Genomic DNA, 22,407 nt, shown 5'->3' with positions numbered 1-22,407 from the left:
ATGTATTAGCCTCTTAAACACAAAAATGTTTTTACCTTATTTTAATGTGCATTCGTCGATGCCCAACATCCTTGAGAGGAGGCAATACACGAGGAGGAGAGGCACTGTCTCAAAACACACTTTCAATCCACACTTTGGCTCATCAACCTTAGTTTCCCTAGTGTTGAGCATGAGATCATCTTTATCGTATGAAGTACTCATTTACTATGGGCATACCTACACTCATGGGTTCCTCCTTAGGGTTAATCCTTTACCTCCTAAGTTATAGCCAAATTCTTTTACTCCCTTAATGACAATATTGTATGGTCCCCATCAATACCTTTTTTGTATGAAAACATACTTTACAAATGCTTGGAAACATTAGAACGTTACTCTTACGAATTGAATATATTGTTAATCTTCTTACCTTTTGTTGATAAGACCTCTACTTGTCCTTGGTCTACATTATCAAGCCTTGGTTATTATTATATTTCTTTGTATTGTTAGAAACTTTTGCTCATCTTTTCGATATAGATCAAAAGGCATTTTGGCATGCACAATGAAGTTTTCTATCATCATTCCTTTGAATAATGGATGCCAATCGGAACTTTTCTTGCTTGGATGGTGTGAAAGAAGAAGAAGATGACATATGTGTTTTTTTTTTGTTTCCAAAAATGAGAGTGTACTTTTGATCTCTCATCGCGACTATCATTGTGCCCTCAAAATGTTAATTCACTCTATGACATTCCGTGTAGTGATGCTTGCGATTTTGAAAGAAAATTTCAACAATGGTGCAAGAGAAGTTTTAAAAAATCATCTTATTTGATTTGAGCCAAAAAATGTCCCTTTGATATGTATTCTTGTGAGTTTATTATCTTAATAATTATGTTAAATGAAGTGTACACCACTCTTTTCTCATGCTCTCTATGTTTTATGACCTTGCCTCTTCTTTTGAATTTTATGTTTGTAAACAATACATGTTAATCTTAGAATGAATATTAAATTGGTGCAAAACAAATATCATGATTGGTCCATGACAAAAGGGTGTTGCAAATATTGTGAGTACGATGATGTATTTTGTAGTAGTTGTGATGAATATCAAAATAAAAGGGTAAAAGAGAAGGTGCCAAAAGTGCCACCCTCACCACCTTCCTAAGATCTACATCTAAATGTCTTTGCTCTCACTCTCTGTGTGTCTTCCAAGTTTGTGGGCCACGCTGGAGTTTGGATGTTGGTTAATTCTGGTGGGGTGCTTGGGAAATCAATGTTTGGAGAAGGCAGCTATGTATGAATAAGCTACGGTTGAGGAGCCTCCTCTTATGAGGTTACGTTGAGTTAGACATATTCAGGCTATGCCTCAATTAATTAATTAGTGCCCTTAATGGGCACTAATTAATTAATTAAGCACTAAGGTTTATCAACAAACCTTAGTCAGTCTCTCTCTCTCTCCCTCTCTATGTGCGTTCACTCTAGCTCGTTCGCTCAGCGTCCGTTCGACATTCGCTCCCTCAACGTTCACTCTCTCCGTCTTCAACGTTTGCGCTTTCCGTCAATTTTCGCTCCCAGGCTTGCTCTCTTGTGAACGTTGATTTTTTTCCCCTCTCTCTCTCGCACGCGCGCGGGGCTTTTGCCCAGTTGACAAAGGCGATGCAAGCTCTTTTTAAACCTACCATAGAAGATTCAAGAGTGGAAAGAATCCAGAAGAATAAAATAAAAAAACCTAAAAAAAATAGAAAAATAATAACAATGGGACCCAACCTTTGGAGCCATTTAATTAAGTTAAGGTTTGTATATGTATAGTCCTCAACTAATTAATTAATGTGAAACAAAATTTGGCACCCATATTAGGGGCACTACTTTCAGCTACCACTCGTCCCTACATTTGTTATCATTGTGCCAATATCCATCCACTTAGTCTCTATTTTTGCAAGCTTTTTGTGGGTAAAAGTGACTGCTCCTTGGCCCCGAGCTTAGTGTCACACAGACTATGGCCTTGGGTAGTTGGTTCCATCTTGCCATGTAATACACGACTTTGGTCAAGATCGAGGGATTGAAGATCTTTGCCTTAAGCATTAACAGCACACATCCTATCTAGCTTTTTGTAAAAGTAGTCGACCCAATTGTACACATCTTTCCACTCTTAAGATAGGCCATGATACTCATATTGGCATATGAGTATTGGTCTACCCAAGACATGCCTATGACCATTATATAGGCCCGTCTTAGTTCCACTAAAGCTTCCCCTAGGAGTGTTGAGAAATGTGGTCCCAAAGAGAACAAGGAAGAGGTAGGGAGTGAGAATGAGTAGCCAAGAAAGCGCAAAGCATAGCATACAGCCACATGCGCAAAGGGATTTATCTCACATTGATGTACAAGCCCAAGGAGGCTGTACCTCCTCATATAAAAGGGGGCCGTTTCAAGCAATGAATCATATCACTTGCACACATCTCAAGCCTCTTTATGAGTACAAGTCTTAATCTTGTAACCTAATTGTGCTTGAATCTATTGCACTTACTCATCAACATGAGTACACTTAGATTACATCCACCTTAGATTAATTTACTCTAATCATATTAGATTAGTGTAGGATTAGCACACTAATCACTCACATCATTAGTGCACCTAATCTCACCTTATCTTCTTCTTCTCCTTGTGATCACAAATTGATTAGCTTGCCATTGCCTATTCTCCCAATCATTTGCCTGAAAATTTTGTGGACCTCTTTAGCAACCAAAGACTAACCCTTGTCTAGGAGGATTCATCGTAATTCGACCTACGTTGTGTGAATTTAACGTCTGCATCATCCTGATTGGTCAATCACGTCATTATCCACATCTACTTCAAATTAGTCAAAACCCTCTTACGACAAGCTTAGCCATATCTTAAGCTACCCACAACTCAAAGTTGGGCCCGAATAGACCACTGGTTGAGCCAAACATTGCAAAAAACCAGTCATGGGAAGTAGTCGGTTTGTGCCGTTTTGAGCTTCAATTGAAGGAGCTGCTGGGCTTGTGGACTTTCACTCAACTAAGGATAATAGAGCTGTGCCAAAGCCCCCATCAAATCTACCTTATAGATGCTCGATTTGATCCTCCAAGCTCATCTGCTTCTAATCATTATTTTTCACCCTTAATCACTATCATCAAGGAGTCATTAGCAGAAATTGATCAAATTGGAGGTTAAAATTTGATTCCTTAGGTAATGTCAATCTTTGTTGAGCATTAAATCACATCATTTGATATTGATGGGAATCATTTGTAGAAGCTAGTATAAAACTGCTAATAGTATCTAAGAGTTGGAGAATTTGGGATTAAGCATTGGTTCATCGTATTTTAAGAATCGAAATACAAATCCATTGCATTTTACAACATCCACATTGCATTAAGCTTAAAATATGAGTCTATTTATTGAAATGTACAAGAAGTAGACATTGCCCATCAATACTCAAAAGATATCAATAGGTAAGACCTTTCTTAAATGGCAAACACACACATGGCATAAGTATTGGGAAGTTCATTGGGGGAGGGTCACATATCCTCAGGAAAATCAAGCACCTCACAAAGCAAAGCGTTAATACACAAAGAACAATCCTAAGCATGTCTAAAGCACAAATACATGAGATGGCCATAGCACACAGCATGGCATCCACACTAAATGCATCAAAAGCACATAAGGAAATCAAGAACAATCCTAAGCATGTCTAAAGCACAAATACATGAGATGGCCATAGCACACAGCATGGCATCCACACTAAATGCATCAAAAGCACATAAGGAAATCAAGAACAAAGCATCAAGTGGCAACAAGAAGAACAACATTCACACCAAAGGAGCTGTCAAAGAGCCAATAGTCATGCCAAAGAGTGAAGGCCAAGAGCCAATAGGCATCCAGCAATGCAAAGAAGAAAAAGGACATGACATCAACGTAAAGAATGAAGGAAGGAACAAGGGAACTTCATCAATCAAAAGCAAGGAGATATCTAGCCAACAGGAAGTACTAAGCAACATCGAGCTACCAACCACTACCTTAACCTAAATGATATGTTGTGAAAGCCACCAAATGAGTAGGAAAATTTGTATGTTTTGAGCACACTTGACCACCTATGAGTAGCCAAAGAGCACCTAGGGGAAGTGATGCAAATGTAAACCATTCAACCAACAGAGAGTAGCCAAAGTAGCATCCTAGGGGAGTGAAAATCAACCTGACCAAGTAACCTCTAAGCTAGAGAGCAACCAAGCCAAAGAGCCTTTGACTTACCCAGCTAGGTTAGAAATGAGGGGGGTGAAAATATGTTGCAAAAACCGACATCCAACCACCTTGAGTAGCCAAAAAATCTGGCACCAAGGGGGGTGTTGAGAAATATGGTGCCAAAGAGCACAAGGAAGAGGTAGGGAGTGAGAATGAGTAGCCAAGAAAGTGCAAAGCATAGCATGCAACCACATGAGCAAAGGGATTTATCCCACATTGATGTACAAGCCCAAGGGTGTACCTCCTCATATAAAAGGGGGCCATTTCAAGCAATGAATCATATCACTTGCACACATCTCAAGCCTCTTTATGAGTACAAGTCTTAATCTTGTAACCTAATTGTGTTCAAGTCTATTGCACTACTCATCAACATGAGGACACTTAGATTACATCCACCTTATATTAATTTACTCTAATCATATTAGATTAGTATAGGATTAGCACTAATCACCTTGCTCGTGCACATGATGTCCATGATTCTCAACTGATTTCCTCCCACCAAAGTACAACGCACTTTTTGAGGTCAACTGGTGCTACTAAATTTTCTGGGATAGTCTTAGCGATCTTCATCTATGACAATTGCTCAGGACTGCATTACGGCTTTTGTCCATGTCAAGGGTGAAATCTACTTGTTGGGATCCATCCTAGCCCTACTAATATGAGTAGCTTTATTATAGGTGTTGACGAACTAGAAACATTAGAAGAAGTCATAACCCCATGGGTACACTTTTGCCAAACCTCCTAATCCAACTCTCTAGATGTATGGTAGAACTTCTTATGGGGGGTCTTAAGCAAGAAGGAGTAGGCAATGGAGAAGTATGCCACCTAATACTCTTTTCTATCAGAATTTTTCATATCATTTCATATAGGCATGATAGAACATGGTGCTTGGAATCTCCTAATTGAAGAGCTGCAAGGATTTACTTGGAGCTCTAAGGACTAACTTGGACTTGGAAGGCGGGAGGAACTATAGACCTCGTATGATATGCCACCTAAAATCTTGGATTGTCTTGGACTTGGAGAGGTGGGTAGAACTGTAGACTTCTGCCACCTAGAATCCCCTCTTGAGGATTGGCTTAGAGAGGTGGAAGGAACTAATACTGCTTCTTTGGTGTCCTCCATGGTATGGCCTGATAAAGAAGCCATGCGAGTTTCTTTTAGATAGTGATAATTATTATCGCTCTCATGTTTTGATATATTAGTTAAGCTAAAAGAGGGTGATTAGATGTTCAAGGTGAAGGCTGAAGGAGGCTATAGGGAAAATTGGGGAATGATGAGACGGAGCTTCACGTATTGGTTCGTGCATAAAGGGTTTGGATGGTGTTTGCAAAATTCTATAAGTGAAAAAATTTTCTAGAGTTTTCCCATCTCTTTAATTTCACCCCATAGGGGGGGGTGGGGGGGTTATAGATGCCACTTCCATGGGCATAGAAGTTTACATCCTACAACAAAGAAGTAAATTTATTCATGCGTAAAAGTGATGTGGCACATGGAAGTATATGTTTTTAAGTTTTTTTGCATAAAATTATTTGTGAAGTTGATAAAAGCATTAGAAAGTGGGAGCAAAAGTTTCATCATCAATCCCTTTCTGTTGGGCATAACCTTTTGCAATAAGTTTGGCCTTGAATCTCTCAATAGATCCATCTGCCTTTCTCTTAACTTTGAAAACCCACTTAGTACCAATAAGTGGTAGATCCACTAAATCCCAAGTACCATTTTTCTAAGTGGTTTGAGGACCGGATTTTATTCTACTCTGCAAAGGAGTAGAAAATTTGCTATCTAGCAAGGTGAGAATGAGAGAGAGAAAGGATGAAGAAGGTGTGGTGGGGTTGGAAGGAGGAGGGGGGAAGGAAGGGGGGGAGGAGAGGCTGGGTTGGGGCTGGGAGGAGGGAGGAGGAGGGGAAGCTAGGTTGGGTTGGGAGGAGAAGGGGGGGAAAGAGAGAAGACAATGTAAGATTCCTTCTTACTATTTCCAATATGTAAATATGTAAATATAAAAATTATCAATAGAAGGGTCAAATTTTGAGTGTGTGTGTGTGTATAGAGAAATTGTGTGAAAGATGTGTACTCTAGAGAGAGAAAGAAAGAAAGATATATTAACGTCTACAAGAGGCCAAAGTGACCAATGAGACAAAAGTACCAATACATCCAAAACTCAAGGAAACTAAATGTCCCAAGTAGAAACTGAAAAGCATAAACTGAAAAACAACTAGCTCTAACATGTGGCCAAAGAGGAACTAGTGGCATGATACATACAACTAGCTATAACATGTGTCCAAAGAGGAACTAGTGGCATGATACAACTACTAGAAAAAGGCATATATGATAAAAGTGTGAAACTAGAAAAATGGTAGGCTATGGGAAGCAGCTAAGATAGACTCATCCCATAATGTCTCGCATAGGTCGATCTAGCATAGACAAGTTGAAGCGTCGAGGTCGTGTCGCACACCGTCGTGCCAATATCGCCTGTATCCTCTGATAATGTCTCAGCTGGGGCCGTGGCCCGGCGGGTCGTGGACACAGCTCTCCAGCTCTGTCTAGAAATGAAATGATATATTAACGTTTCGAGGAGGCCATAATGGCCTATGAGACCAAAACTGAGAGTACATTTGAAGTTGGTGTCTCATCAAAGAGAGAAACTAAATGAAACTAAAAAGTACAATAAACTAATTATCTTACAGTTATAAGAACTGTAAGTAAGACTCCTAGATGATACTGGAGTAGAAAATAATAGAAAATGTATATGAAGTAGATCCATGTATGCTAATCAGTTGAAGTGCTACCCTCTCTCAGATCAAATATCTCTGCCATGGGGCTTTCTAGAATGGAGAGGTCATCATAGAAGCGAGGTAGGCACCTTCGATGCCGAGAAATAATGGCTTTGATCTGGCGATGGTGAGGATGCCATGGTTGGGATCCTGGTGGGTGTGGCCGATGAGCACGGCATAAGATGACTGGTTTATTATTGGTGACTCCCTAGGAGCATGGCCGATGCCCTGATGGCCCGATGGAGGAGGTATTAGAGGTGTGTGGGCTGGGTTGCTGGTGCTGGTGCCGAAGAAATCTATCAGAATCCTTTGTCTAGGTACATCATGGCTCAGTCTCCTGTCTGCCAAGAGGGTCTCTCTGTGTCTTCTCAGCTCAAGTAGGAACAATCCCAGGCATCTTTGATTTTACTGCTAGAGGCTCAGTATGCAGGCTATATGCGCAGGGTATACAAGAATGCAATGCAGCCTATATGCGCAGGGTATACAAGAATGCAATGCAGATCTGTCTAGCTCCAACCAGTACACCATAATGGGGGTGTAATATGTGATACATAGGCGATGGCAAGGCAAAAATACCTCAGAGCATGATCTTCGGGTGTGAGTGTAAGTGAGCTAGCCGCTCCTGGATATGGTGCTGATGTCAAGCCCGTATCTCTGTGATCTCCCTCTGATGTAGTCTGGGAGTCTGGTAGCCTTGTGCTCTCGGTCTCCGTCTGGCTCTCGGAGGTCCGCAGCACGCTAAATTGTAACCCCCTCCTGTGTCAGGATAGGCACTGGGATAGATCTCTAGAAGAAATCAGTGAGTTGGAGTTGTCACCCACCTCTCCCTGTGGTATGAGTCCGTAGAGCAGTGTCTCTCTGTGGTGCTGTGTCTCTAACAAGAACTAGCCAAATCTACGCTGGTCTGCGGACTCCATGATCTGGCGGAGTGAGGGATGTCCATTGAAGATGGTGGTGTATCTCTCTCTAATGACACTATATGCTCTACATCTGCATACATAATGTTCATCACTCTCAACCTCCTCCTGGCATAGTCTGCATATCCTCTCTGCTCTGGGGATCCGTGGTGCTGCCCTACCTGCCTCAATCTCAAGCTGGTGTGATGACACTCTGAGCTGGCCAATCACCACTCGGGTATTGTGAGGCATGTACACATCCATGTATCCAGGTCTCTGTATGAATCCATCTGCTGAGATACGTATAAACTGATCTCTATAGTATAGCATCTTTGGTGGTAGAGGCTGACTGGGTGTAATCCAAGTCTCTTGAGTGTATCGCTGCCATAAATCGTACCGAAGGACTCTGTTCCTCTCACTGTGAAGAGAGAGAGAGAGAGAGAGAGAGAGAGAGAGAGAGAGAGAGAGAGAGAGAGAGAGTTCTAAGCCCATGAAATATTGAGAAAAGTGAAGAAAATAGTATAAAACCAAAGATGCACAGAAACATTGCAAACCTATGCACCCTACATATCCTTAAATCATAAAAATGAATAAATGAGAGAAAGATAAACATATGGCCTTAATAGAAAAATAAAAAATATTAAAATATTAAATTTGGAGTGAAAAATAATAAGAGCTTATGTGTAAAATAATAACACATGTACAAATCAATGAGATTAGGAAACCTTACATTTAAGGGTTACACATTGAGTGGTTTAAATACTTTCATCCAAGGGTTGAAAGGTTAAAAAAGGAGTGGTTTATATGAGAAAGGCTAAAAATATGTGGAGTTGTGCACCCAAGCTAAATTTATGAAAAAGGGATAAAAGCATGGTGAAAGGAGTGGTATGCATGTTTGATTACCAAAAGTTGAGAAAGCAAAGCATGGATGAGGATTAATATAGCCAAGTGCTATTGGTACCATAATAAGAGGAGGGGGTAGGAGGACTTTCCACACCTACTTGAAGAGCACTGAAGTTCAAAATCACCTAAAATTTAGTGTCATACTTGTAACTATCTACACCTAGTACTAGTCGAAGTCCCTTTTTTGTCATCTACAAAGTACAAGTTGTACTTTTGTTTATTAATGAGAGCATCTTCTAGGCATCTTTTTTTGAAGAAGAAGGGAGCTCTGCTACCTTATATCAAGCCTTTACTTATCCCCAAACTCATATTTTCCAAAGGTATTTATGTTTACCTTTAAAAATTATTATTTATACTTATTTTCTTATTTAAAAATCAAAATTGACTTTAAACCTTAGTCTATTCCTATTTGAATTCAATTTTCTTACACAGTTTTCAAGAACAGAGAAACAACCATAGACCTTTGTTTGACCCTCTGTCAAATTTTCAAGCTTATACTATAGTACACTCTTTAACATTGATTTCTAATTCCTAAGTTAGAATCAAAAGGAAAGAAGAATTTAAAGAGATTTTTGCATAATCTAGAGAGAGAATAATAGATAGTGAAGATTTATATTCAATCCTATGGAACAAAAGCTGACTGTTCTAAGAGATGGTTATAATTTTACAAAGGTCAATTTGGGGTTGTGAAATACCCTTCATTCAATTGAAGTGATACGATAATTAGCCAAAATCTTGGTTGAGTCTGTTTATACCATAAAGCCCCATAATTGGATGAATAATTTTGGTCAATGTAAATGTGGACTTGTCCTCCTGACCTAAGTCAGCGGCGTAGAGGCCATAATTATGGAAGGACTTCATTCCAAAGAATGGAATTCAATTGAAATATCAAGCTAGAAGGGAATACCATGTGGGGAATGTTGTGTGAGATACATTATTATTCATTAATGTCTGAAATGATTTTTATTACTTGAATTGATCAGTGGTAGGGGATGAGCCCCATGTTCGAGAATGTGGAGCGTGTGGAGGAACTGCATGGGTTGTTATTCCATGCGAGTTGCACCCGTGGGGTGGCTCTTGTGATGATCGATGAGATTAACTAAGACCTTGACCCGTCAAGGTCAAATGTGGGTGAGCTTCTAGTATGTATAGGGGAAGGATGGGGTAAGCGGTCTTTGTAGAAAAGGGAATCTATCCTCTAGTGTTGTGGTAGTAGGTGAATCTGGCCATAGGTGAGGGAGTGGTATGATCATGACCAACCCTTCACTCATGGCAGGCCTTAGAGATGACAGGCTCTTGGGTACTGGTGGGGTGGTGAACATAGGGCATATGATGGGGAAGATATGATCATGGTGGGTCGTTTTGGAGGTAGCCAAGGATTAGTGGTTGCTTGGTTTGTTGAGCCTCGGAGCCACCAAGTAACTAGCCTTCATAGAGGTTTAAGGGAAAAATCCTAGGATTGGTGAGACAATGTGGAGGAATCCCCCTCTTTTCTTCGACAAGGGTGTTTCCTAGTCACGCGCGTAAAGTTACTATAATAACTTTACGCGCGTGACTAGGATATAATAGGGAGAGGCCCTGAGTGAGTTACTCTACCCAAATAAGAATAGCTTCCGCTGAATTTTTCAGTATATTTAGGGGTGCGTATAGCTGGCATCAGGGCCTCATGTTGTCAAAAACCCAAATTATCTAGAACTATCATACTTAGGTTTTTCACGATCTTAGATTGCTCATGATAATCCCCAGAGTCATTATCCAGGAAGGAAGGTTGGGATTTTAAAGTAACCTTCATCTTATTATCGCACTTTGAAAGAAGGTACCATTGGTTTTAACAATAGTGAGTGTGTGGAAATACCTTATAGCTCTCCTATCCATGTAGGAGCGCTATTGTACCCTTGTGGACTATTTGAAATCATTAAGAGAGGGTGGAAACCTAGTGTATGTTTGTGAAGACAAAAGCATTTTAGACCATGTTTGAATGTTTCTTTTCTAGAATGATTGTTTGGATTAGGTTTAAATCATGATTAACTGATACGATAAACTTATGAGATTAGTGATTATGGATTTTGATGGATTATTTGGGCTTATAAGAACACTCCTTATGTTCAGATGAACTAAGATTACAGGCGACCAAGGGAGGTGTGATAGCCTTTGCTTTCAAATACTTATTTTGCTGAACTGTGGATGATGCAAAAGGATTGCCTTAGCATGACACTTCAAGCAGCTTTACTTTCCTACTCATGTTGTCAGAATAGGAACCATTGGTTCTAGGGGTGTACTATTATCAATGGTGATTATAACCAAGATGGGATGCTTGGAGAAAATTTATGTCTAACCTGATTTTGTTTAAAATCAAAGTAGCACCCGAGCTTTGTCTATACATATCTCTACATTGAGACTTTAGAACATATCAAAGAATTTAAAAAACCATTAGCTATTTTGTACCACCTCCCAAGACAGTTTCCTCTCATCGAGTCATGAACTACGTCTATTGTGGCATTCCCGCTAGAGAATATGTTAGGTCTATGCATGAGAGAGCTCACATGAGAGTAGAGGAGTAGGTTGAGGAGTCCTAGATTTGTGAATCTCCTTGTACATAAATAAACATCGGATACTCAAATAAAACTTTTGTTAAAAAAAAACCTTAAAGAATGTAAGATTTTTGCAAATTAGCTTGAGAAAGTTTCTAAATTATTGTTCGATCCATGAGTGAGAATTTTACGAAGGTTGGATAGCTCTAGTAATTTTTAAAATTGGTTAGAGGTTCACTTTCCTTCATGTCAAGTTTGTAGAATTGCATTAGTAGATTTATCTTTGAATTTTTTGCTTGAATGCCAAATAATTTATTAAGTTCATCCCATGCATCTTTATCTTGTTGTATCCCTGCAATGTGGTGAATGATTTCATCATTTACACTGAGTGCAATGAGTCCTAATACTTTCTCACATTCCTATTGTTCCACTCATTCTCCCCATGATCCTCTGGACATTTATCTCTTCCCTCAACAACTAGCCCCCATAGATTTTTTCTCATGAGCAAATACATGGTCTTTATTTGCCATGTATGAAACTGCCTCCCATTAAATTTAGCTATTTCTTGTGCATTGCTCATGATGATGTGAAGGGGGTCTTACCTCTTGATCCAATTCAAGATTCAAGGGCAATGTCTACCCTTTTACAACTCAAATATGATGTTTAATGATGATTACAACAAGTTTATCAGCATGAATTCTCCAAAAATTACATAAAGCCAAGGGTAATAACTGATCTGTACTAAATGGTTGGGATATCAAACTTTCTCCGAATTACAATCTGAAGTGATAGGGATCTGTATCAGATACCCAATGGTAAATTTGAACCATCAATTGCACCAAAATGTAGTGATTAGTGTTGATTAATCATTTATTAGTAAAATAATCCCCTGTTTTATGTGCAAAAAATAGAGTGTGTGGGGAGGCCAGATCTAGCGCCTTAGAGTTCAAATGAGCTTAAATCCTTTCAAAGACATCAATAGCAGTTAGTCTAGTAGAGGATCAAGCCGGGAAACAAAGGATTTTATTAGACATTGAATGCTTAATCTTAAGATTACCAAAACTTCTTTCTGTGAGTACCATAGAGCTGAAATCGATTGTTGTTTTGCTGGCGACGTTTTTTCGTGATTCTAACCACACAGGTGTGTTCGCAGCATTAGAAAACCCACGGGAATGCTCTCTTGAGGTCTGATTTGGTCGGAGTAGCTTGGGGTGCAACTTGACTATGGAGAAAAAAGGAGATTAGTACTTATAATTATGATTATGGTGGCTAATGAGATGAATAAGATACTTGTGATGATGAGCTAAGGCATGTTGGGCATGGATTTGGGGCTCTGATACCAGGTTGAAATGCAAGCAAGAGTGGGCTATGGTGGATCAAATGCAAGAATCAACATCATTAGCATGTAATTAAGATGATGATTAAGATAAGATTAGTGAGCAATTAACCTAATAGGATAATGGAGGCATGGATACTCAAAAACCAGCAAATACTCATTAGGCCAATGCCTCAATTTATAGGGTTTACATCCACAAGATGCCAAGCATCTAATCCCACTGATTTCTCCTTGATTTGTATCACCTCCCTTACATCTGGGAGCATCTTTTCCTAGAATCTTTCCATACCCCTATATTCACTCATGCTACCCTTGATTCTCTCATCAATAGATTCCTCTCACCTTTTCACTGCTACCCACTTAATTACAGACTCCCTTTTACAGCCTCTTGCTAAGGGCTTGTTCCCGCACACACCCATTCACTTGCATATTTCAACACTAATGGTTCCCTTGAAACCCTCTCCTGCCAACCAACTTGCATGTCTAGTTTCTACTAGATTGGTGGTTGGCATGTGTGACAAAGCGGCGTTATCCACATCCTATAACAGGAGATTAAGTTAATTGATAGGAATCCAAGTTGTAAGCTCTAACCACCACAATACATAACAAAAGATTAACTTAACAATTGAGAATCCGAAGTTCAAGCTATGTGTTTTCAAAACCAAGAAAGTAATACTTACCCCTACAAGTGCTTCCTCCAATGGGGATATCTAGTATGCCACCAACTAAGCCAACAATCCATGGCTGGTAAGTTTGCATCAATGACTTTACCCTTCATCCACCACGATCCAATGTGCCTGTATTTCAAAATTGCCTCTTCTTCACTTAATGCACAACACCACTGATGGCATAGTCGCTTGTGCTCTTCTTGAAAATTCCTAACTACATATTGAAGAGTATGGATGTTCAAGCTTTGTTCCCAAAATGAAAAAGACACGACCGCTCATGAAGCTCCAGCCTCATCGACCATCAAGCCAAAAAAATCTAGTTTAGGAAAGCCTTTGTACATCACAAATTGTTAGTCATCTCCTAGAATAGAACTTGTGACACTATGTCTTCTTCTTTCATTTTGCAAGAAGCAATTATCATAAGTTCTTGCAAGCTGCATGCCATCATATAACACTTGTAAAATAGCTATAAAGAACTTTACAAATTTTAGGAATTTTACAAGACCAAACTATACCTTGGATCATATACGCCTGATGTGATAAAAAAAAACCCAAGCCCTTCTCAAATTATGTCTCCTGTTTGACACATACGATTCACTAGGTCTAAACCTGCGGGCCCTGTGGTTGACATTTTAAGCATGTAACATCACTCCGACTCGTCCAAAGCATGCCCAAGAAAATGACTACCATGGAAGAATTTAAAAGCACATTGTTTCTTCAAATCTAGGATACTGGACTCTGCACCTTGCACTGTACTGTCGATTCTAGAAGCATGTACCATCTGTTGAGATATACAAGTGAATAGGGTGTGTGCGGGAACAAGCCCTTGGTTAGAGGCTGTAAAAGAGGATGTGTAAATGTGAAAGAACCTGTGAAAAGGTGAGTGAATCTACTGGGAGAGAATAAAGGGTAGCATGAGAAGATTTAGGAAGTGTGGAGATATTTTGGAAAGTGTGGAGATATTCTGGGAAAAGTGAAGAGGTGGAGAGAATCAGGGAAAAGAGGTGGAGTGAATCATGGAGAAATCAGTGAGATTTGATGCTTGATGTAAACTCTATAAATTGAGGCATTGCCCTAATGAGAATTTGCTGGTTTTTGAGTATCCATGCCTACATTAATCTATCAGTTGATTCTAGTGTTTGATCCATGCCTACATTAATCTATCAGTTGATTCTAGTGTTTGATCCACCATAGCTCATCACAATGCCCTAATTTCAACACCATCCTCTTGAATCTACAAAAAGAGAATTGGACAACTAAACAATCTATGTAAAATTATGTTGATAAGCACAATTTAAAAAAAACAAAATCAATATGGACTAACATTACCTTTGACATTGAATTAGGGGATGCATAATAATGGTGATAACTCCATGGTGCTAATATTCGATTTATTCTTTGTATGCTTCCTAACAACTGCATCCAATATACAAGTTGTTTGGTTATATCCATTTGTATCTTCCTTGGACCACTTGTAGTAACCTCTGAAATTACCTCTTGCACAAGTTCTCTTATCTTTTGTAGTGCTTGTCTTGATGTGCCCCTTTGTACCTCATGCAAATGTTCCCTTTGATGTATCATCAATATGTTCATATGTGGATCATCAGGCATACAATAGTACATTATAGTACCACACATGCTTCTATATACCGGTCTAATCTGAACTTGCACAAGAAACAAGCCAGAGAGCCATATCTATCTGATGTGTTAAGCCCAACGAGGGAAGCTTCTGTGTGAGCTTGCCTATTAGTTTAAAAAATACAAAGTTCTAATAAATACTCTTATTAATTAAGGTGTATTGAAATTGAGCTAATATAATAAGCTTACCAATCCATGATGTTGTATATTCTGTGTGCCATTAATAGTCCTGCTTCCACATTAGGCATAAGTGCACTCAAACAATCCTCCATAATAACTCTTTTTGACTACTCCGGGAAACTTTAGTGACTCTCCACAAGTTTCACGCAACAATTTCCATCATGTGCTTGCTACATTCCTTGCATTGGAGAGGCTGAAGGATCCGGTACTTTTGGTAACTCAAAAGTCACATTGCCATTGTAAATTTGAGGAATCTCTTCCATCTTCTTAATATGTGTGCATGCTAATGCCATTCTACGAAGAACACCTGCATGAGATTCCTCAGATAAATAAGTATTTGACCACTCTTTTGATAGGGTGTGTATGCGGGAGAATCTTCTATTATTGTAAGATTAATAATGACTTACTTTGGTGTGCTTGCTATAGTGTTGCTTGACTCTCCTATTATTGGAACAACAAGGTATTGTTATATCTTTATCAAAGATATAACATGGTTCCTTAGCAGGTCTAGCTCATTGGATAGATATAAGATGATCGACACCATCATCTTGTGGTTTGATTGCAAAACCCTTCGATCCAGAATGAGTGGATAACATTCCAACATATACTCATCAGGTTTAAAAATATAAAAACGTCCTTACATAGTCCTAACAATAGGATCACTCTCTAAACCTCCTACAAAAATGTGAAATGTCGTGTTCTCCATGTCAATAAACAAAAACACAAACTAAAAAAAGATAGGAGAGAAATATATCTCTATTTGCAAAGTACTATATGTCTCACAAAACACAACTCAAAATAACTCACAAATGCACAATAAACTTAAAAAAAAGATTTAAATTTTAAACACTAGGTCCATACATATTTAAAAATATTATATATATATATATTATTATTACTTTTGACAATCATAAAAACATTCTTTAATCATTATAAATAGTGTCATTAATATACAAAATCTAAAATTTATTTTCAATGAGAATATTTAATAATAATAATAAATGTTTATATAACTAACTCCCATATATATATATATAATTTTAATTATAAATATTATTATTTTATTTCTTCATATAAATAACTTTAATTACTAAAATTTTAATTAAAAATTTTAAATAAAATTAACATCATTAAGGTTGCCCTTAAGACAACCTTACTAAGATTAAGGTTGCCCTTAGTAAAAGGGCAATCTTACTAAGGGCCACCCTTAGTAAGGGGGCGGCCATTAGTGAGGGTTGCTCTCACTAAGGGCCGCCTTTAGTAAGGGTCTCCCTCACTAAGAGAGACATTGCCCTTACTTAAGGGTGACCCATGTAAGGGCTATAGCCCTTAGTGAGGGTCGCTCTCAATAAGGGCTGCGCTTAGTAAGGGTCACCCCCCTCACCAAGAGCGACGTCGCCCTTACTTAAGGGCGACCCATGTAAGGGCAGTAGCCCTTAATGAGGGCGATCCATGTAAGGTTGGTCACCCTCGCTAAGGGTAGTGTTGCCCTTAGTGAGGGCAACCCTTACTCAGGGTGGCCCTTAGTGAGGGCGGCTGCTAGTGAGGGTCGCCCTCACTAAGGGGCCGCCCATAGTAAGGGTCGCCCTCACTAAGGGAGATATGTGAGGGGGGCGACCCTCACTAAGGGAGGCCCTTAGTGAGGGCGACTCTCACTAACAACGTCCTCACTAAGGGTCACCCTCACATGTCATCCTCACTAAGGGCAGCCCTTAGTAAGGGTCGCCGTTCACTAAGGGCGACCACCCTTACATAAATCACCCTCACTAAAGGCAACTGCCCTTACATAGGTCGCCCTTAAGTAAGGGCGACCTATGTAAGGCTCCCCTCCCCCTCTCTCTCAGGGGAGGGGAGCCTTACATAGGTCGCCCTTAAGTAAGGGCGACCTATGTAAGGCTCCCCTCCCCCTCTCTCTCACCTCCCCTCTTACTAAGGGCCGCCCCTCTCTCGCCTCCCCTTGCTCACTCCCCTCTCTCTCACTCCCTCCTTCTTGCCTCCCTCCCCTCCTTCTTGCCTTCTTGTGTGACTTCCTCTCTCCCCTTCCTTCCTTCTTATTCAAAAGCTATTCTTTGCTTTCTCTTCTCTCTCTCTCTCTCTCTCTCTCTCTCTCTCCCTTCTTATTTCTTTCTCCCCTCTCTCTCTTCTCTTTGTCTTTCTTTTTTGTCTTTTGTCTATATAAGAAACTTCTTTTTTGTCTTTTGTCTATATAAGCAACTTATTTTTCTCTCTTTGAAAAAACCCTAAAAGTTTGTCTTGCTTTTCTATTTATATCTTTCCCTTTGCCTTTTTATTTCTCTTTCTTTATTTATATCTTTCCCTTGCCTCTTTTTTCTTGATCTCCCTATTATTGTTCACTTTATTTATCCTCTTTCCTTTCTCTTTCAATCTCCTTTCTTTCCATTTTATTTATCTTTCTCTTACTCTTTTCCCTTTTGTTTCTTATCTCTTGAATATGGTGCCTCCTCAACTCAAAAAAGGGACATAGGTATTTTTAACGTTCAACGATACGAAAGTAGTTGTTGGCGTCGTCTTGCATGTAAACTCCATTGTCTATATTGTGCATGGATTCCTTTGCCATCTGGGCATGTTTGCATGTCGATAGAAGATGTCAAAGTGGGAGAAGTTCTGCTTCCTTTTCCTCTTGAAGATAATGACGTCTCCAGATTAAATCAAAGCAAAGGCTACATCTTCATGATCAGTAAGAGATTGCGTGAGTGTTTTTTTTTATTTTTCTTGTTAATTATGTTTATTTTTTGTTTTACTTAAATTAATTTATGTTGTATATATCATTGTATTTAGATTAACCCACACTCAATGGAAACATAACATATAATTAAATCTCAAGAGCGTGGACAATGCTTAAAGAGAACTGCTACCAGACAAGCAAGCCAAGAAGTAACAAGCACGAAGAAGAGGAAGAAAAAATTGCAAGAAGAAGAAGATGATGATTGGGTACCTCCATGAAGAAATCCAAGTCGATCTTCTAAGTCTAGAAAAAAAGTTTCTTCTTCAAAATCCATGAAAGAAACAAGGGAAGTAGAAGAGGTGGAAGAGGGAACTGAAAAAGAAGGCGATAATGAAGACCACTACATGGTCACACAAATAACTCATCTATAGCTAGAACTCCTATAGGACATTCTAAATAGAGTAAAAGTAATTGTTATCCACTTTTTAAGTAATCTTGCATAAGGACTTATTATGAGTGGCAAGCACAACCTCTGTGTGTACATTGCAGGTGAAGAGATCCAGTCCTTTGCCACCTATTCCCTTCTCCTAACCCCTCTATAAGAAGAGTGCAGTTTAGATATAAGAAGCTGGCAAGGGAATTCTACACAAATGGCTATGTTGCCGATCGAATACAGGTTCATTTGCTCTATCTCCTCATCCCACAATCCTATTAGACAAGTATCACAAGATGATGATGGGATGACATATGGCGAATGAAAAACAAGGAATTCAAGAATGTGATCAAAAAGCGATACGGAGTGGGCATTCTTGTCTAAGAAGATGTTTCATGTATGGGACAGAAATCATTACGTTATGGCATGGATGGAGGAGATTAGCAAATGTGATTCATCTTAACATGCTAACTCTTTGAATGCGGTGTTAAGTTTTTTAAAATGTCAATGGACATTATAATTAGGTTCACACTCAATGTAGCATTCAAGAATGTTGTATCAAGATATCCATGTGTTGACATTATCCTTATTGAATTTAATGAGGATAGTGAGAGGGAGGTCCTCACAATCATTGCTCGCTTAAACAAGTAGAGAATGTACACATTTCAATAATATTTATCTTAAATCTCTTTGACTTAGGATGGTCCAAGTGTAGTATGTTTTATCTTTTGTCATAACTCATAATTTATTTGCCTAGGATGAATGAAGTGGGCTATGTTTCATAGTCTCTTCTTGATAAGTGTACCTCATTAGGGTGCTCGAATTAGAAAATAAAGAAACAATTATGAAGCACACAAGAGCAATGAACAAGACATGGATGGAGAAGCATGCCTTGATGCAAAAAACAAGGGTCGCCCATCTTGGTACAACTGTGAACTTTCAGAACTATCCCAAATAGTATTCCAGGTACAATCTCCTATCTTCTAACATTTGCAATATATGAACATCTATATGTTCTCATACTAATGTAGTAACCTATGAAATATAGGATGAGTACCTTGCTCTTCCACCACTAGAGAGATTGACCCCCTTGTAGATAACTTGCCTGCAAAGGAGTTTAAAGATAAATGGAGAACCACATTTTATAAAGATGAGAGATAGTGGAGGCATGCTACTAGACGGTTAGCCGTGATTGCAAACCTTGCACAAGGAGATGGTTTCTTTGAGTAAGAAAACCTATGCTCTTCCCTCTAAGTCTTTTTGGTAGGCAACGACATATTTTGGTTTTAATGTTGCGGTATGATTTTGGTGTTGTGTGCTACAGTCGACTAGTGTAAGTAAATTGGGATGACAAACCAGATTGTTTGACAGAGGATAGGCTGTATAGCTTAGCATCTAGCACATTGCCAAATGACCAAAAAGCTATGACTTGCAAATCCCAAAGAGTAAGTAATAATTATTTTTCCTATTTTTTGGATATATACAAAGCACAGTATCTTGTATTAATAACAATTTCAATGGCAACACAATAAATGCAAGTTTATTCAGAGATTGGCTAAGACGAGAAGTGATATGGCACGAGATTGGAGCACAAGGTGTGGAAGTCATTATAGAAATTACAGATAAGTACCAAATACAATTTTTAGATACATTTCAAGAAGACCTCGTTGATCTCAAGAGATTGTATTTTGGGAAGTTGTTTGAGGAAATGGTGGGATCCTTGAAAAAATAAGGCAGGGTAGCTTCAAACCCTGTTGTCATCAAAGCTACTAAAGCATGTTGTATTTAGGTGCGTAAGAATCTAGAAAGATAACTTACTACTTTATTGTGTTATTATATTCATAATTTGAATAAAAATAATTATATATAGATGGATTTGTAAGTGCCATGCCAAGAAATATATTGTAGATATGCTGGCCATTGTAAATGAGTGGCGGGATCTAGGACATGAGAACAAATGTATACACAACAACAACTTCAAGAACTTTGGGATTCAGGGGTATACAAGAGATGTCCACTATTCCTTGACTTTCCAAATGAAAAATTTTCCAAGAGCGAGAAGGAGATGTACACACGGGCTTGTAAATTAAAGCAATCCAAGATGGTATATACAATATATCTACTTGTGTTAGTAATTCGATATTTCAGTGAATTTTTAATATTGTTTACAAAATGTATGCTTTATAGGAGTGACTCATCGTGTGCCCTCTATAGTAGTCCTTAGTGTTTGAGGTGTGTTGCAACATCAAAGTGCTAGTTCCCCAATTGTTATAGAAACCTCGGTGCTCATCAAGTGTACTAATCAATTGTGCATCACATGTGTAATGACAGTAAATGTGTCTTTTATATCATCATGTAATGATGACAATTAATGTGCAACTCTTCTTAACATGGTGTAGCATGACATAATTTTGTGAAGGTGAGAGCATTTTTTGGATCCTTTCAAGATAGATCATGCAATTCAGAACTAGGAGTGTCTAGAGGAGCTAGCACATCTTTTTGATATGTTACAAAGCATGAAAGAGGCAAACCGAAGGTGTCAATATAAACACATGATGTGATTGTATTATAGTGAGGTTGCCCACCACAAGAGGTTCTGTTTATGGCTATGCCATTGACATTATCCCACCATGGAATCTTTGTACAAGTGAGTGATCAAGATAATTTTTTCAACATTAAGATCTTAGGTGTTATTGTGTTTATGTTAGGTACAAATTCTCATGTTTTATGCCTATGTCACATAGATGGAGACGAGCTTTCAAGATTTGTGAGACCATGCTAGATGACAATGGCTCCCTTATTGTAATCGGTACTATGTATCAGGTGGTGACAACAATGATAGGGAAGGCTGAGCAATATGGCTTTGTAAATTAGACACCGTGTTGAATGTGCGGTGTACAACAAAGATTGGAAAGGCATTCGGACAAGAGGTGAGCACAACTAGCCATAGAGGTACTTCTGATTCTCATAAAAGGTTGCCATTGAACACCACTTTTTGTTACAATAAATTTTCTTATACTCTTATGCAGACACATACCCTGCTACCTTTATGAGCATAGTTGGAATAAACCATGCACAACCTTTCTTGCCTGATTATGTCATTGATTCTTACACCACGATGCACTAGGGACGATGCCCAAATGGGATAACATGTCAAGGTATGGTATAAACATATAAATACTCCAAATTATAGGTGTTCAATATATTAGTATATACACTCAAGGCCTACCTCTTAGCATGTATCTCACTTTGATGTATAATGCACATTTGTTAGGCCCCCATTATGAGGCATAGCCATGGTACATATGTCTTTAGTGGGAACCCCGACTTAGACGTCGATGGGGTTATTATTGTGACTATTGATGATGGTTAGGAGATGGTCAGGGGTACAAGCGTTAGTTGGGGTATGAGGAATATTTCCTAGAATATTCCCTCAGATACCAGGTCCATCATTAGTGGTGGGCGGTGTTCAGTGGTCAGTGGGGGAAGGGTTCTTGATATACGAGCGATGACCGTGTCTATGCAGTGTAACCACCCTCGTTGTATACGTGTCTACCACACTGCTTGTAGTACTATATATGGACATGGTTGGCATGAGCTAAGGAATCCAATGCTTGTGAGTATCCACCCGCTTCTACATTTCGTACATCCTCCATCTAGAGTCTATCTAGATTGCCATCTAAGCTCTACTTGAGAGGGTACGGGTGGACAACACTATCACTTGTATCTCTTTGGTATAATTAGAATTTTTAAATTATTTCCATTGTGTATCTGTTGCATTGACTATTGTGATTTGTCTTGCTATCTCTTCCCATTTTGCCATATTCTTATATGGTATTGGAGCTTAGGTGCTCTTAGCAAGAATAGTGCATAAAGTTTAGTCTTTCTTTGCATAGAATCCTAGAAGTGATGGCTTCTATCTCTAGTGTTGTTGCACTAGTCTTGCGCATTCATCCACCTGCCTTCACGAAAGGCAAGCTTGATGGGACAAACTATGATCTCTGGAAATTTAAAATCAATGCCATTCTAGACTCCTATGAGCTCCTAGAAACTGTTTTGCGAATGGATGCAAAACCAGTGGGAAGTCTTGACCCTAATAAAACTGTTGAAATATGCAAGTGAATGGGTGTGTGCGGGAACA

This window comes from Cibotium barometz, chromosome 60 (assembly GCF_041138505.1).
Source record: "Cibotium barometz isolate CiBa-2024 chromosome 60, ASM4113850v1, whole genome shotgun sequence".
In the NCBI taxonomy this organism is placed as follows: domain Eukaryota; kingdom Viridiplantae; phylum Streptophyta; class Polypodiopsida; order Cyatheales; family Cibotiaceae; genus Cibotium; species Cibotium barometz.
The sequence above is the reverse complement of the archived record's forward strand: the minus strand, read 5'-3'. Positions refer to the sequence as shown.